The sequence below is a fragment of the Trichechus manatus genome, unplaced genomic scaffold (assembly GCF_000243295.1).
Source record: "Trichechus manatus latirostris isolate Lorelei unplaced genomic scaffold, TriManLat1.0 scaffold00015, whole genome shotgun sequence".
Lineage (NCBI taxonomy): Eukaryota > Metazoa > Chordata > Mammalia > Sirenia > Trichechidae > Trichechus > Trichechus manatus.
This window is the reverse complement of record NW_004443951.1, coordinates 19,473,246-19,486,285: the sequence shown is the minus strand read 5'-3', so window position 1 is coordinate 19,486,285 and position 13,040 is coordinate 19,473,246.

The following is a 13,040-nucleotide window of genomic DNA, read 5'->3' as shown; positions in this document are numbered from 1 at the left end:
TCTGAGCGCGGGGCCGACCGGGGCACACGTCTTTTGGACGCTGGCGCAGGCCCTCTGTCCTACCTCCTGCACTCCGGGGTTTCGCTCCGCACATCTTGGGGTCAGAACAGGGCTCGGGGCTCTCGCGAAATCTCAGTTTCCCCATCAGGAACCTGGGAAGTGACAAGGAACGCGCTCAGGAGGACCTTGTGGTCCTGGCCACGCCCTCCTCCCCTTCTGGGTCAAGTGTTCCTCGCGTCTTCCCAGCGCTGAGGGTCTTAAGATCCCGGCGCCCAGGTGAGGACAACGCCAGAGGCAGCTGGTGCAGGAGAGTAAGGGAGATTTTGGAATAAAACCTGGATTCAAATCCCCGCTCCATCACTTACCCGCTGTGTGGCCATGCCTGAGTTACTTAATCTCTCTGAGCTTCAGGTTTCTCATCTGCTTTGAGGGTTCTGCGAGATGAAGGATGCAAGTGCTTAGTAAATGGTAGGGGCTTCATTAATGTTTGTGGAATGAGTCTTGAAGGGTGCAGACACCTGCAGTGACCCAGATGATGTTGAAGTCAAACCTGAAGGAGGGAGGGAGACTCACTTCTTGGGGTGGCAAACAGCTGTTCTCCATCTTCACTTCAGTGTGGGTAAAGGAAAATGGGCTAAAACTGTCGTTAGCAGGAGTCAAAGCAAAAAAGATGTATTGTTGGGGGAGTAATCAAGACAGGCTGTGGAGGCTCCTCAGGAGAGAAGGGGAGAGCCCTGACTATTGAAACAAGGGCTGGGGTCTTTTAGTGACAGGGGAATGGATGAAATGACCCCTGACATGTTCTGATGACCAGGGAGCAGGGATGGTGGATGGCCAGAGAAAATGGAACAGTTGGGCCCCAAATACCCAGTGTCTGGGCTCATTCAGCCAGAGGGCTGCCAAGTTTGGAGGAGGCAAACAGCCATTTCCGAATGGGTTCTGGGCCCCCTGCAGCCCCCTTTCCAGCCCCTTCTCTCTTCCCTCTGCCCCAACCTTCCCTGTGTCTCACCGGCCCCTGGCTCTGCTCCGTGCCTAATCAAACAGCCCGAAATGCCGAAAACTCAATGTTTATTTTATTTTATTTTTTTACACACTTGCATAACTCCCTGACAAGCCACGCCAGGCGTTGGGCTTTTTGTTTGGTTTTATTTTGTTGCATTTAGGAAAAAAGAGGGAGAGAGAGAGAGAAGAAGGAATAACACAAACCACCCAGCCCCAGAAGCTGTCTTAGGTCAGGCAGTGGGCTCGGGTTTCCTGCCTGAGGAAAAGTCTGTGGGAGTTGGAGGGCCTCGCTACTAGGCTCAGGAATGAGTGTGAAAGGGAAGAAAGCCACCTGGGTCAGAGCAGATAATGAATTAGAACCATGTGACGATAATGGGTAAATAATAAAGAGCATTACTTGTGCACCTAATATATGCCCAGCCCTGTGCTAGGCACTCTGCATACATTGTACATAATTTCATAACCGTTTTATTAGTTTTTCATTCTTTTCCTCTGTCTTTAGTTTATAAATGTAAATTCTGAGCCTCAGAGAGGTCAAGTGAATTGCTCAGAGACGCATGACCTATGAGCGGCTAGCCCAGTTATGGTTATACCAAACAACTGCTAGTTTCCCCGGAAGAGCTGAGTTGCGCTGAGTTTGCATATGCCATTCATTCCGCTGTTGTTGATGGTGTTAGCTGTCATCAAGTAGGCCCCAACTCATAGAGACTCCATGTGTTACAGAGTAGAACTGCTCCGTTAAGTTTTCTCGGTTGTAATCTTTACAGAAGCAGTTCACCAGGACTTTCTTCTGTGGAGCTGCTGCGTGGTTTCAAACAGCCAACCTTCAGGTTAGCAGCTGATTGCAAACCACTTGCACCATTTAGGCTCCTCGAATTCTACATAAAAATGCCCTTTTCTCTGACCTTTCACTAATCATCCTTCAAATCATCCACATGAAGCTTTTCCCAGCCACCTCACAGGTCAACTTCCAGACCTGTGTAAACCTGTATATCACTCATCCCTGACCTTGGATCATCTCCCACACTGTGGTGTGAGCGAGCTCCCTAAAGGCAGGGACTGTGTCTGATTCATCCTTATGGCCCCAGCATCCAGCATGGCCCCCACCATCAAGAACATGCTTAATCAAAGTTCGGTGAACTGAACACCCAGGGGGCCAGGGCTGTACCTTTTTAGGTCCTGCAGACTTATTTAAATGATGTCTAAGTCACTGTTACCACTCACCCAGACCAAGATCATCATTCTCATTAGAAAACCCAAGGTCAGTGGGCCAAGGTCAGGGTAGCAGCTCTTAGAGATTTGCAAAGTTCCTCATACTTCATACTGCTGTTTACCAGGCAAGAACTATTCTACCATATACATTGTCACTGTACCAGGATGCCTTCAGCTACAACTTATAGAAGGCCAACTCAAAATGGCTTGGACAATAAGGTGATTTATTATCTCATGTATCAAGAAGGGCTGAGGTAGGAATGATCTAGCAGCTCAACAATCCCATCAAGAGCCAGGTTCTTTCCTGTCTTCTCATTCTACTATCTTCAGTGTATTGGCTGCTGCCCTCATGATCCCAAGAGAGCTGCAGCAGCTCCAGGCATACATCCTTATCCACTAAGTCTAGGAACAAGTCCAGCAACCTCTTTTTAAGAGTTAATTGGGTCACGTGCCCACAATGAACCAATCACAGACAAGGCGCCACAAAGATTAGTTTAGAAGAGTCAGGATTTACCTGAATTACTTGGGGTACGGTTCACAGACAAAAGCAGAACTCTGTCAGCACTTGTTAGAGGCCATCAAGTTGATTCCTACTCATAGCGACCTGACCTGATGTGACAGAGCAGAACTGCCCCATAGAGCTTCCTAGGCTGTAATCTTTATGAAAGTAGATTGCCAGGTCTTTCTCCTATGGAGCTGCTGCGTGGGTTCGAGCAGCCAACCATTCAGTTAGCAGCCAAGTGCTTAACCATTGTGCCAGCACTGAAGGAGGGAAAATGGGCTGTTGGGTGGGCAGCCAATAGTGACTGTGATTGTCACTGATACTTCAGGAAAAGCTCACCTTTTACTGTCAATTTACCAGACTTCCTTGACAACCGTAGTCTCAGTGACCCTGTTGTCCCTTGAGATCTTGTCATTCTCTCTTTCATGGAGGCAATATAGAATAGTCTCTAAGTGCATGGACTCTGGAGTTACCCCTGTCTGAATTCAAAGCCTGTGTCTACCACTGACTAACTTAATGTCCTTGGGCAAGTCACTTCACGTTTCCAAGCCTCAGTTTCCTCATCTATAAAATGGGTATAGTAATATACCTACCCCTCACCAAGATTCTTAACCCGTAAACCAAAACCCATTGCCATCAAGTCGATTCTGACTCATAGCGACCCTATGGGACAGAGTAGAACTGCCCCATAGGGTTTCCAAGGAGCAGCCGGTGGATTTGAACTGTCAGCTTTTTGGTTAGCAGCCGTAGCTCTTAACCACTACACCACCAGGGCTCCTCCAAGGTTCTCTTAGGGGAATAATATAAAATAATGCATTTAGAGAGCTTAACACAGCGCTAGGAATTATAGTAAGCACCTAGTACATAGTTAGTTCCTGTTATTATTAGCTATAATTTTGTCTTTTCATTCATTAAATATTAACCAAGTGCTCCTGTATCCCAGGTGCTAGGCTGGCAGTGATGGATAGAGAAATGAAATGACACACTGTCTGTCTTCCTAGGGAGCTCGTGGTCTAGTGGGGTGGCAGACTCGTAAAACGAGGTAGAGGAGGTAGAGTGATGGCACAAAGGAAGGCATGATTAAGACTCCTGGATAGAGTCAAAGAAGGCTTCCCTAAGGAGGAGATGCAAGATGAAAATGGCATTTCAGGCAGAGGGAATAGCATGCGCGAAGGCTCAGAGGCCTGATGCATCATGGTGCCCATAGAGGTGTAATAGTTCTGCTTTGTGGTGATTTAGGATGAGATAGGTGGGGAGGAGGGCAGCAGATGACATGGGAGGTCCTTCCGAAAGGGTCTTGCGCGCCAGATTAAAGAGCAGGAACTTTACCTTGAGGGCCTTGGCAACCCCTGAAAGGTTTATAAGGTTGGTGAGAGACAGGATTAGAGTTGTGATTTAGAAGGAGCACCTGGCAGCTCTTGTGAAGGCTGGATTAAAGGGGAGAGACTGGAGGGGGTGAAGAGTCCCAGTGAGAGATGATGAGGTAGGTCATTCCCAAGGGCACTGCTCTGCTCTTCCCCTTCCCTCTCTCACAACCTCCCTTCCAGATGTCCTCGGGAAGCCCAGTGGCACCATAAACACACACTGTCAGATTCCCCACCTTGTAACTGAGCTCAGACTCCCCCAACACACCCTCACTGCATCCCTTGCCCAATGAGCTCTGTCAAAAACCATTCATTCTCCCACAGGAGCGTGCAGCATCAGCCTTCTTCTTGCTCCTCCCCTTACTTCTTCTTCCACCCCCTACTTCTTCCTGACCGTTCCTTCACCACCTGTAGATGGTCCTGCTCCTTTGCCGTTCATGCTGTTCCACCTCCTTCCTCTCCTTACCTGGGTTATCTCCCAGGCGTCCTGTTGTGCCTTCTTTGCCCACACAGGACTTTGACATCTGTCTCAAGGTCCTCTTCTCCATCTCAGGTCCAAGTAGCATCTTAGGGGACCTCATTTTCCATGTCTATGCCACACTCAACTCCTCCTTGATGTCCTGGACAGTGTCAATATTCATGGCCACTCCACTTCAGCCTTCTAGCCACATGGCCACTCCCTCTGGGCCTCACCCAAACTGCTCCAGCCCTAAAATCATAGGCTCTAAGACCCCCAGGGAGCCTTTGTGGTGCAGTGGTTAAGAACTCGGCTGCTAACCAAAAGGTGGGCAGTTCGAATCTACCAGCCACTCTTTGGAAATCCTACGGGGCAGTTCTACCCTGTCCTATAGGGTTGCTATGAGTCGGAATCGACTCAACAACAATGAGTTTTGGTTAAGACTCCCAGACCCACAGACTTCCACCAGAACCTCCTCCTGCTCTGGATCTCTTCCTTCCTCTAATTCAGTTTTTCGACATTTTGATTATCGGTAATGATTTCTGCGCTGGTCTTGCCTCAGCATCTCAACCACCCTGCAAACTCTCTACCTTCTCCTACTCAGTTCTGCTGGAGAGTCACAGCTTCATGGGATGATGCCACTGTAGACCCACACCCAGTCTCATCTGGGCCCTCAGCCACTGGTGCTGATGGCCCTGCAGATTCCCCCTCTACAACCTCTCAAGTCACCCAGACCCCATTCTCCTCACTCCCAGCCTCAGCTAAGAGTGCCCTCCTTCAGTTTCCTGCTCCTAAAACTAAACTCTTGATCCCTCCCAAGAACCTCTTTCTCCTCAGATTCTCGCCTTCTTGGTAAACAACAATGAATTCAAGAAAGCAGGAAACTGGGAGTCATTTTTCTTTCCTCCTTCTCTCACCTCCCAGTTCCACTCCATTGGCAAATTCTGTTTAGTCTGTCTCTGGAACATTTTTCAGATCTACTACTGCTCACCTCACTGCTACTGTGTTAAGCCATTTTTGCTACTTACCTGGACTATTCTAAGAGTGGCTTTATGAGTTCCCCGGCTTCTGCTCTAACCCCCCACCAACACATGCTTCACCCAGTAGCCAGAGTAAATTTTAAAATTTAAAAAATTCTAAAGCAGATCCCATCACTCACTCCCCTGCTTAAAACTTCCAGTGATTTTCCATTGTACTTAGAATCAAATCCAAACACCATCCCTTATAAGGTCACATCCCTCCAGCTTCTTATATCTCCTCTCTCTCTCAGCTCCAGCCTTACTGGGCTTCTTTCAATTCTTTGAAATTCTTTCAATTCTCTTTCTCCTCTCAGGGCCTTTGCACAGGCCCTCTGCTAGGTTGTCCTTCTCACAGCTCTTCACATGGGCAGCTTCTTTTCTTCCTTCCAGTCTCGACTTAAATGTTAGAAGGGTCTATCCTAACCTAGCCATCTAAGCTGTTGTTGTTAGTTGCCATTGAGTCGGCTCTGACCCACGCACAACAGAATGAAATGTTGCCTGGTCCTGTACCATCTTCACGTCTTTGGGATGCTTGAGTCTATCGGTGCAACCACTATGCATTTTGAATGCCTTCCAACCTAAGCAGCTCATCTTCCAGCACCATATTGGACAATGTTCTGCTGTGATCCACAGGGTTTTCATTGGCTAATTTTTGGAAGATTACCAGATTTTTCTTCCTAGTCTGTCTTAGTCTGGAAGCGCCACTGAAACCTGTCCACCATGGATGACCCTGGTATTTGAAATACTAGTGGTATAGCTTCCAGTGAAAGGAAGAAATGATGAAGTGAAAGACCTGAACAGAAAATTTCAAAAGGCGGCTCAAGAAGACAACGTATTATAAGGAAATGTGCAGAGATTGGAGTTAGAAAACCAAAAGGGAAGAACACGCTCAGCATTTCTCAAACTGAAAGAGCTGAAGAAAACCTTCAAGCCTTGAGTTGCAACACTGAAGGATTCTATGGGCAAAAAAAAAATTGAACGATGCAGGAAGCATCAAAAGAAGATGGAAAGAATACACAGTCACTGTACCAAAAAGAACTGGTCGATGTTGAACCATTTCAGGAGGTAGCGTATGATCAAGAACCGATGGTACACTTAAACTACAACAGTAAACAAACAAAAAAAGAATCAATGGTATTGAAGGAAGAAATCCAAGCCGCGCTGAAGTCATTGGCAAAAATGAGGCTCCACGAATTGACAGAATACCAGCTGAGATGTTTCAACAAACGGATGCAACACTGGAAGCACTCACTCGTCTATGCCAAGAAATTTGGAAGACAGCTACCCAGCCAACTGACTGGAACAGATCCATATTTGTGCCCATTCTAAAGAAAGGTGATCCAACAGAATGCAGAAATTGCCGAGCAATATCATTAGTATCGCACACAAGTATAATTTTGCTGAAGATAATCCAAAAATGGTTGCAGCAATACATCGACAGGGAACTGCCAAAAATTCAAGCTGGAACAGAAGAGGATGTGGAATGAGGGATATCATTGCTAATGTTAGATGGAGCTTGGCTGAAAGCAGAGAATACCAGAAAGATGTTTGCCTGTGTTTTATTGACCATACAAAGGCATCCAACTGTGTGGACCATAACAAATTATGGATAACATTGTAAAGAATGCAAATTCCAGCACTTAATTGTGCTCATAAGGAACCTGTACATAGACCAAGAGGCAGTCATTGAAACAGAACAGAGGTATACTACGTGGTTTAAAATCGGGAAAGGTGTGTGTCAGGGTTGTATCGTTTCACCATCTTTATTCAATCTGCATGCTGAGAAAATAATGTGAGAAGCTGACCTATATGAAGAAGGATGCAGCATCAGGATTGGAGGAAGACTCATTAACAACCTGCGATATGCAGATGACACAACCTTGCTTGCTGGAAGTGAAGAGGACTTGAAGCACTTACTGATGAAGATCAAAGACTACAGCCTTCAGTATGGATTACACCTCAACATAAATAAAACAAAAATCCTCGCAACTGGATCAACAAGCAGCATCATGATAAATGGACAAAACATTGAAATTGTCAAGGGTTTCATTTTACTTGGATCCACAATCAACGTCCATGGAAGCAGCAGTCAAGAAATCAACTGACATATTGCATTGGGCAAATCTGCTGCAAAAGACCTCTTTAAAGTGTTGAAAAGCAAAGATGTCACTTTGAGAACTAAGATGCGCCTGACCCAAGCCACAGTATTTTCATTGTCTCATATGGGCATGGGAAAGCTGGCCAATGAATAAGGAAAACCAAAGAAGAATTGATGCCTTTGAATTATGGCATTGGTGAAGAATATTGAATATACCATGGACTGCCAGGAGAATGAAGCCCTGGTGGCGGAGTGGTTAAGCAATCGGCTGCTACTCAAAAAAGGCCTGCAGTTTGAATTCACCAGCCAGTCCTTGGAAATCCTATGGGGGAAGTTTTACTATGTCCTATAGGGTCGCTGTGAGTCGGAATCAACTCGATGACAACAGATTGGCCAGAAGAACAAACAAATCTGTCTAGGAAGAAGTACAGCCAGAATGCTCCTTAGAAGCGAGGATGATGAAACTTGGTCTCATGTATTTTGGACATGTGATCAGGAGGGACCAGTCCCTGGAGAAGGACATCATGCTTGGTAAAGTAGAGGGTCATCGAAAAAGAGGAAGACCCTCAACAAGATGAATTGTCACAGTGGCTGCAACAATGGGCTCAAACATAGCAATGATTGTGAGGATGGCGCAGTACCGGGCAGTATTTCTTTCTGTTGTACATAGGGTTGCTGTGAGTCGGAACTGACTCAATGGCACCTACCAACAACAATATAGCTTCCAGTACCATAGCAACATGTATGCCACCACAGTATGACAAACTGACAGATGGGTGTGGCTCCACCTGAGTAGTTTCCCCCATTATTCTTTATCATGGCTTCCTTTCTGTTTTATTATACATTGTATTTTGTAGTCATCTACTTGCTTGCTGCCTTGTTTATTTCTGTCTCTCCAACTAAACTCAATTTCCTAGTATTTGCATGTAGAAGAGCTCTTCTTTCTTTCCACAGTCATCACTCTGCCTACATGATCCATTGCTAAGGTCACCAACAACCCCCTGCTCACCAAATTCTGTAGTTCCTTCATCTTCTTCCCTCTCTATCTCTTCTGCAACTCTTGACATGCCCTCCTTCCTGGGATGCTTCTCTCCACTGTTCTGGTTCCTGTTCCTTGTCCCTCTGCCTACCTCTCCTCCCAGCCCTTAACTGTGGACAATCCCAAGGCTATTCCCAGCCTTCTTCCCTTCTCTTCAACCGTAGGGTAATATAAATAAAAAGCACAATGCAAGACAGATAGTATTAACTAAATGTTAGCTACAAAACTCTCAAACTCTTTTCCCTAGTGAGATCATTCCCACAGATCTAAACATGTTGGGCCTGAGAGTCAGGACACCCAGATTTTAGTCCCAGGACTGCTGCTTGCTGGCTAGACGACCTTACCCAAGTTCCTTGACATCTCTAAGGTTGAAGTCTTTCCCGTCTTAATAAACGGCACCTCCAGCCCCCAGTTGCTCAAGCTAAAACCCCAACAGTCATCCTTGGTTGCCGTCTTTCCTTTACTCCCTACTTCTGATTAGTCCATCAGCGGGTTGTTTTCACTGCTGTATCCACGCATTGGGCTCCATCTCCTCTACTGTCACCCTGGTCCAAGCACCACCACCACCTGCTGGGTGATGCCTTAGACTCCTTGCTGGTCTCCCAGCTTCCCCCTTTGCCCCTACAATCCATAGCAGCCAGACTGATTTTTTAAAATATAAAGCAGATCATGGCACTTGTGTAAGTTTCCTGTTGGTGCCGTAACAAATTACAACAAATTTAGTGACTTACAAACAATGCAAGTTTATTATCTTACAGTTCTGGAGGTCAGAAGTCTAAAATGAGTCATCAGGGCTGCATTCCTTCTGGAGGATCTTAAGGGAGAATCCATTTCCTTGAGTTTTCCAGCTTCTAGAGGCTGCCCTCCTTCCTTGGCTCATGGCCCTTCCTTGTATCTCTTTGACCTCTGCTTCTGTCCTCAAGTCTCCTTCCCTGTCTCTGATCCTCCTCCTTCCTCTTATAAGAATCCTTGTGATTATATTGGCCCACCTAGATAATCCAGGATAATTTCTCCATCTCAAGATCCTTATCTTAATCACATCTGCAAAGTCCCTTTTGCCATGTAAGGTAACTCTATTAGTTTCCTGAGGCTGCCATAACAAATTACCATGAACTGGATGGTTTAAAACAACAGAAATGTATTCCCTCACAGTTCTATGGGCATGGGCTAGAAGTCCAAAATCAAACTGTCATCAAGGACGTGTTTGCTCTGAAGACTCTAGGAAAGATTCCTTCCTTGCCTCTTCCTAGCTTCTGGTGGTTGCCAGCAATCCTTGGCATTCCTTGGCTTGTAGCTACATCATTCTAGCTTCTGCCTCCATTTTCACATGGGCCTTTTCTCCCTGTGTGTGCCTCTGTGTCCTTCCATGGCCTTCTTAGAAAGACACCAGCCCTTGGGTTTAGAGTCCACCCTAACCCAGTATGACCTCATCAAAGACCCTATTTACAAATAATAATGTGACCTTACAAATAAGTCACATTCCGAGGTTCTGAGTGGACATGAATTTTGGGAAGACACTATTCAGCCCACTAGAGTCAAACACAAGTTCAAGGGATTTGGTATGGACATCTTTAGGGGTCATTATTCTGCCTATCACAGCACTCTTAAAACCTTCCAATGGTTCCCCACTGCACTTAGAATAAAAGCCAAACATCTCACTTGGCCCACAAAACCCTCGGTGACCTGCCCCTGCTTGCCCACTCCATCCCCGGCGGCCTCCTCACTATTCCTTGAGTACATCAAACCCAATCCTGCCTCAAAGCCCTTCACTTGCTTTTCCTTCTGCCTTGAATGCTCTTTTTCTGGATCTGACCATGGCCAGCTCCTTCTTGTCATTTAGGTCTTAGCTCCAATGTCATCTCCTCAGAGAGGCCTTCTTTTGTCTAAAGTGGCTCTAGTAGTAGATCACTTTGTATTATTTTCTTCATAGCACTTTATCTCTACCTGACGTTTTCTTGCTTGTTTTCTATTTGTTTGTTTTCTATCTCCCCCATAAGAATATAGGCAATTGTCAAAGCTAGGATCTTATGTCTCCTGCATACCCAGCACTGGAACTCAACCAGCATTTGTTGAATGAGTCAGTGGGCCTCAGTTTCCTCATTTTTCCACAGGTATAATGAAAGATACCACCTGTCTCATCAGCAAGAAGCCCTGGTGGCGCAGTGGTTAAACGTTCAGCTGCTAACTAAAAGATTGGCAGTTTGAACCCACCAGCCACGCCACAGAAGAAAGATGTAGCACTCTGCTTCCGTAAAGATTCTGCTCTGTCCTAGAGAGTCACTATGAGTCGTAATCTACTCAATGGCAATGGGATGGGTCTTATCAAGTGAGGATTAAATGAGGTAATAATAGCTACCATTTTTAGTGGCCAGTAATGAGCTAAGCAATGCCCTAGGAACTTTACACTTAAGAAATGATGTTCATGTCTTGGTTCAGGGTCATTTGGTTGCAAGAAGCAGAAGCCCTCTCAAGCCAGTTCAAGAAAAAGGAGGTTTATTGTAAGGATACAACAGACCATCTAGTAAGCGTCCAAGGACAGGAACAAAATGTAGGAGGGATGGGCTGCTTCCTTGGAATGGGAAAGATGCAGGTCATTACTCCATCTCTCCCTCTATGGGGCCACATAGTCCCTTATCACTACTCCTCTTTGTGCAGCTGTCTTCTCTCTGAAGACTTGCTTCTTCTGCTTACACATGGCCATTCATGGCCCAACAAACCCACCGGCCTCAACCCTCTGACCTTATGACATGGCTGCATAGTCGTCTACTTCCATCTCTCAGAGTCCCAAGCCCCATTCCAGGGAGCAGGAATCCAATTGACCCAGATCAAGGCTGGTGCAGACCCTTGGTGCAATCAACTATGGGGAGGGATGATGAGGTCATGAGCACGCTGGTTGCCTAGGTACATGCCTTCAGGAGCAATTGTGCGTGGGGAACAATTCCAAAGAAAGGAGTGTGACTGGGCAGGCACCCCGAAACATGTCTGCTACTTGCAAAGCATCTACCATGTAGTACACCCTCAACAAACTTTAATTCCTTCTCCCTTTTCCAACCACCCTTTCATTCTACTAGTCCATAGTTCTCTGGCTGTCTCATACACACACACACACAGACACATACATACATACATACCAGTTGCCATCAAGTTGATTCTGACTCATGGTGACCCCAGTGTTTCAGTGTAGAACTGCGCTCCACAGGTTTTCAATGGCTGTGACCTTTCAGCAGTAGATCATCGGGCCTTTCTTCCAAGATGCCTCTGGGTGGTTTCGAACTGCCAACCTTTCAGTTAGTAGCTGAGCATTTAACTGTTTGTGCCACTGGGGACTATATATATCTCCAGCTTGGTTCTTTTATCCTCACACCAGTCAACACTTTAAGCTGCCTGCAGTATATTTACAACATGTGTATCCTGCTGTCTCTTCAAATTCAGCTTATAAATAGACTCTAGAAAGTGTCTCATTTCCCTAGTTTTCCTGTCTCTGACACAAGCTTGACCTCTTCCAGGCATCCCAGCTTGAGACCCCGGCATCTCTGCTCATCCATCTCAGGGCCTTGGAAGTGGTCCTATGCTTCCCTGTCCTCTCCTCTTAATCTTCTCACCAATTCTTGTATTGATCAACAAAGCATTACTGACCATACTAGCCCATGGTGCAAAAGAGCAAAGTTGTTAATACCAGAGCTTTGGAGTCAGACAAACTTAGGTTCAACTCCCAACTCTGCCTTTTAAGTTTTTGACCTTGGCAAGTCTCTTGAACTTGCTAAGCCTTAGTATCCTCATGTGTAAAATGGTGATGGGAGTCCCTGGGTGGCTCAAATAGTTAACTGCTCAACTACTAGCCAAAAGGTTGATGATTCAAACCTGCCCAGAGGCTCCTCAGAAGACAGGCCTGGTGATCTGCTTCCAAAAGTTCACAGTTATTGAAAACCCTATGGAACAGTTCTGTTCTGCACACATGGGGTCGCCATGAGTAGGAATCAACTCGACAGCAACTAACAACAACAATTTTGTTGTTAGGTGCCGTAGAGTTGGTTCCAACTCATAGCAACCCTATGTCCAACAGAATGAAACACTGCCCAGTCCTGCACCATCCTCACAATCACTGTCATGCTTAAGCCCATTGTTGCAGCCACTGCGTCAGTCCATCTCGTTGAGGGTCTTCCTCTTTTTCGCTGCCCCTCTACTTTACCAAGTATGATGTCCTTCTCCAGGGAATGATCCCTCCTGATAACATGTCCAAAGTATGTGAGATGTAGTCTCGCCATCCTTGCTTCTAAGGAGCATTCTGGTTATACTTCTTCCAAGATAGATGTGTTCATTCTTTTGGCAGTCCACCGTATATTCAAT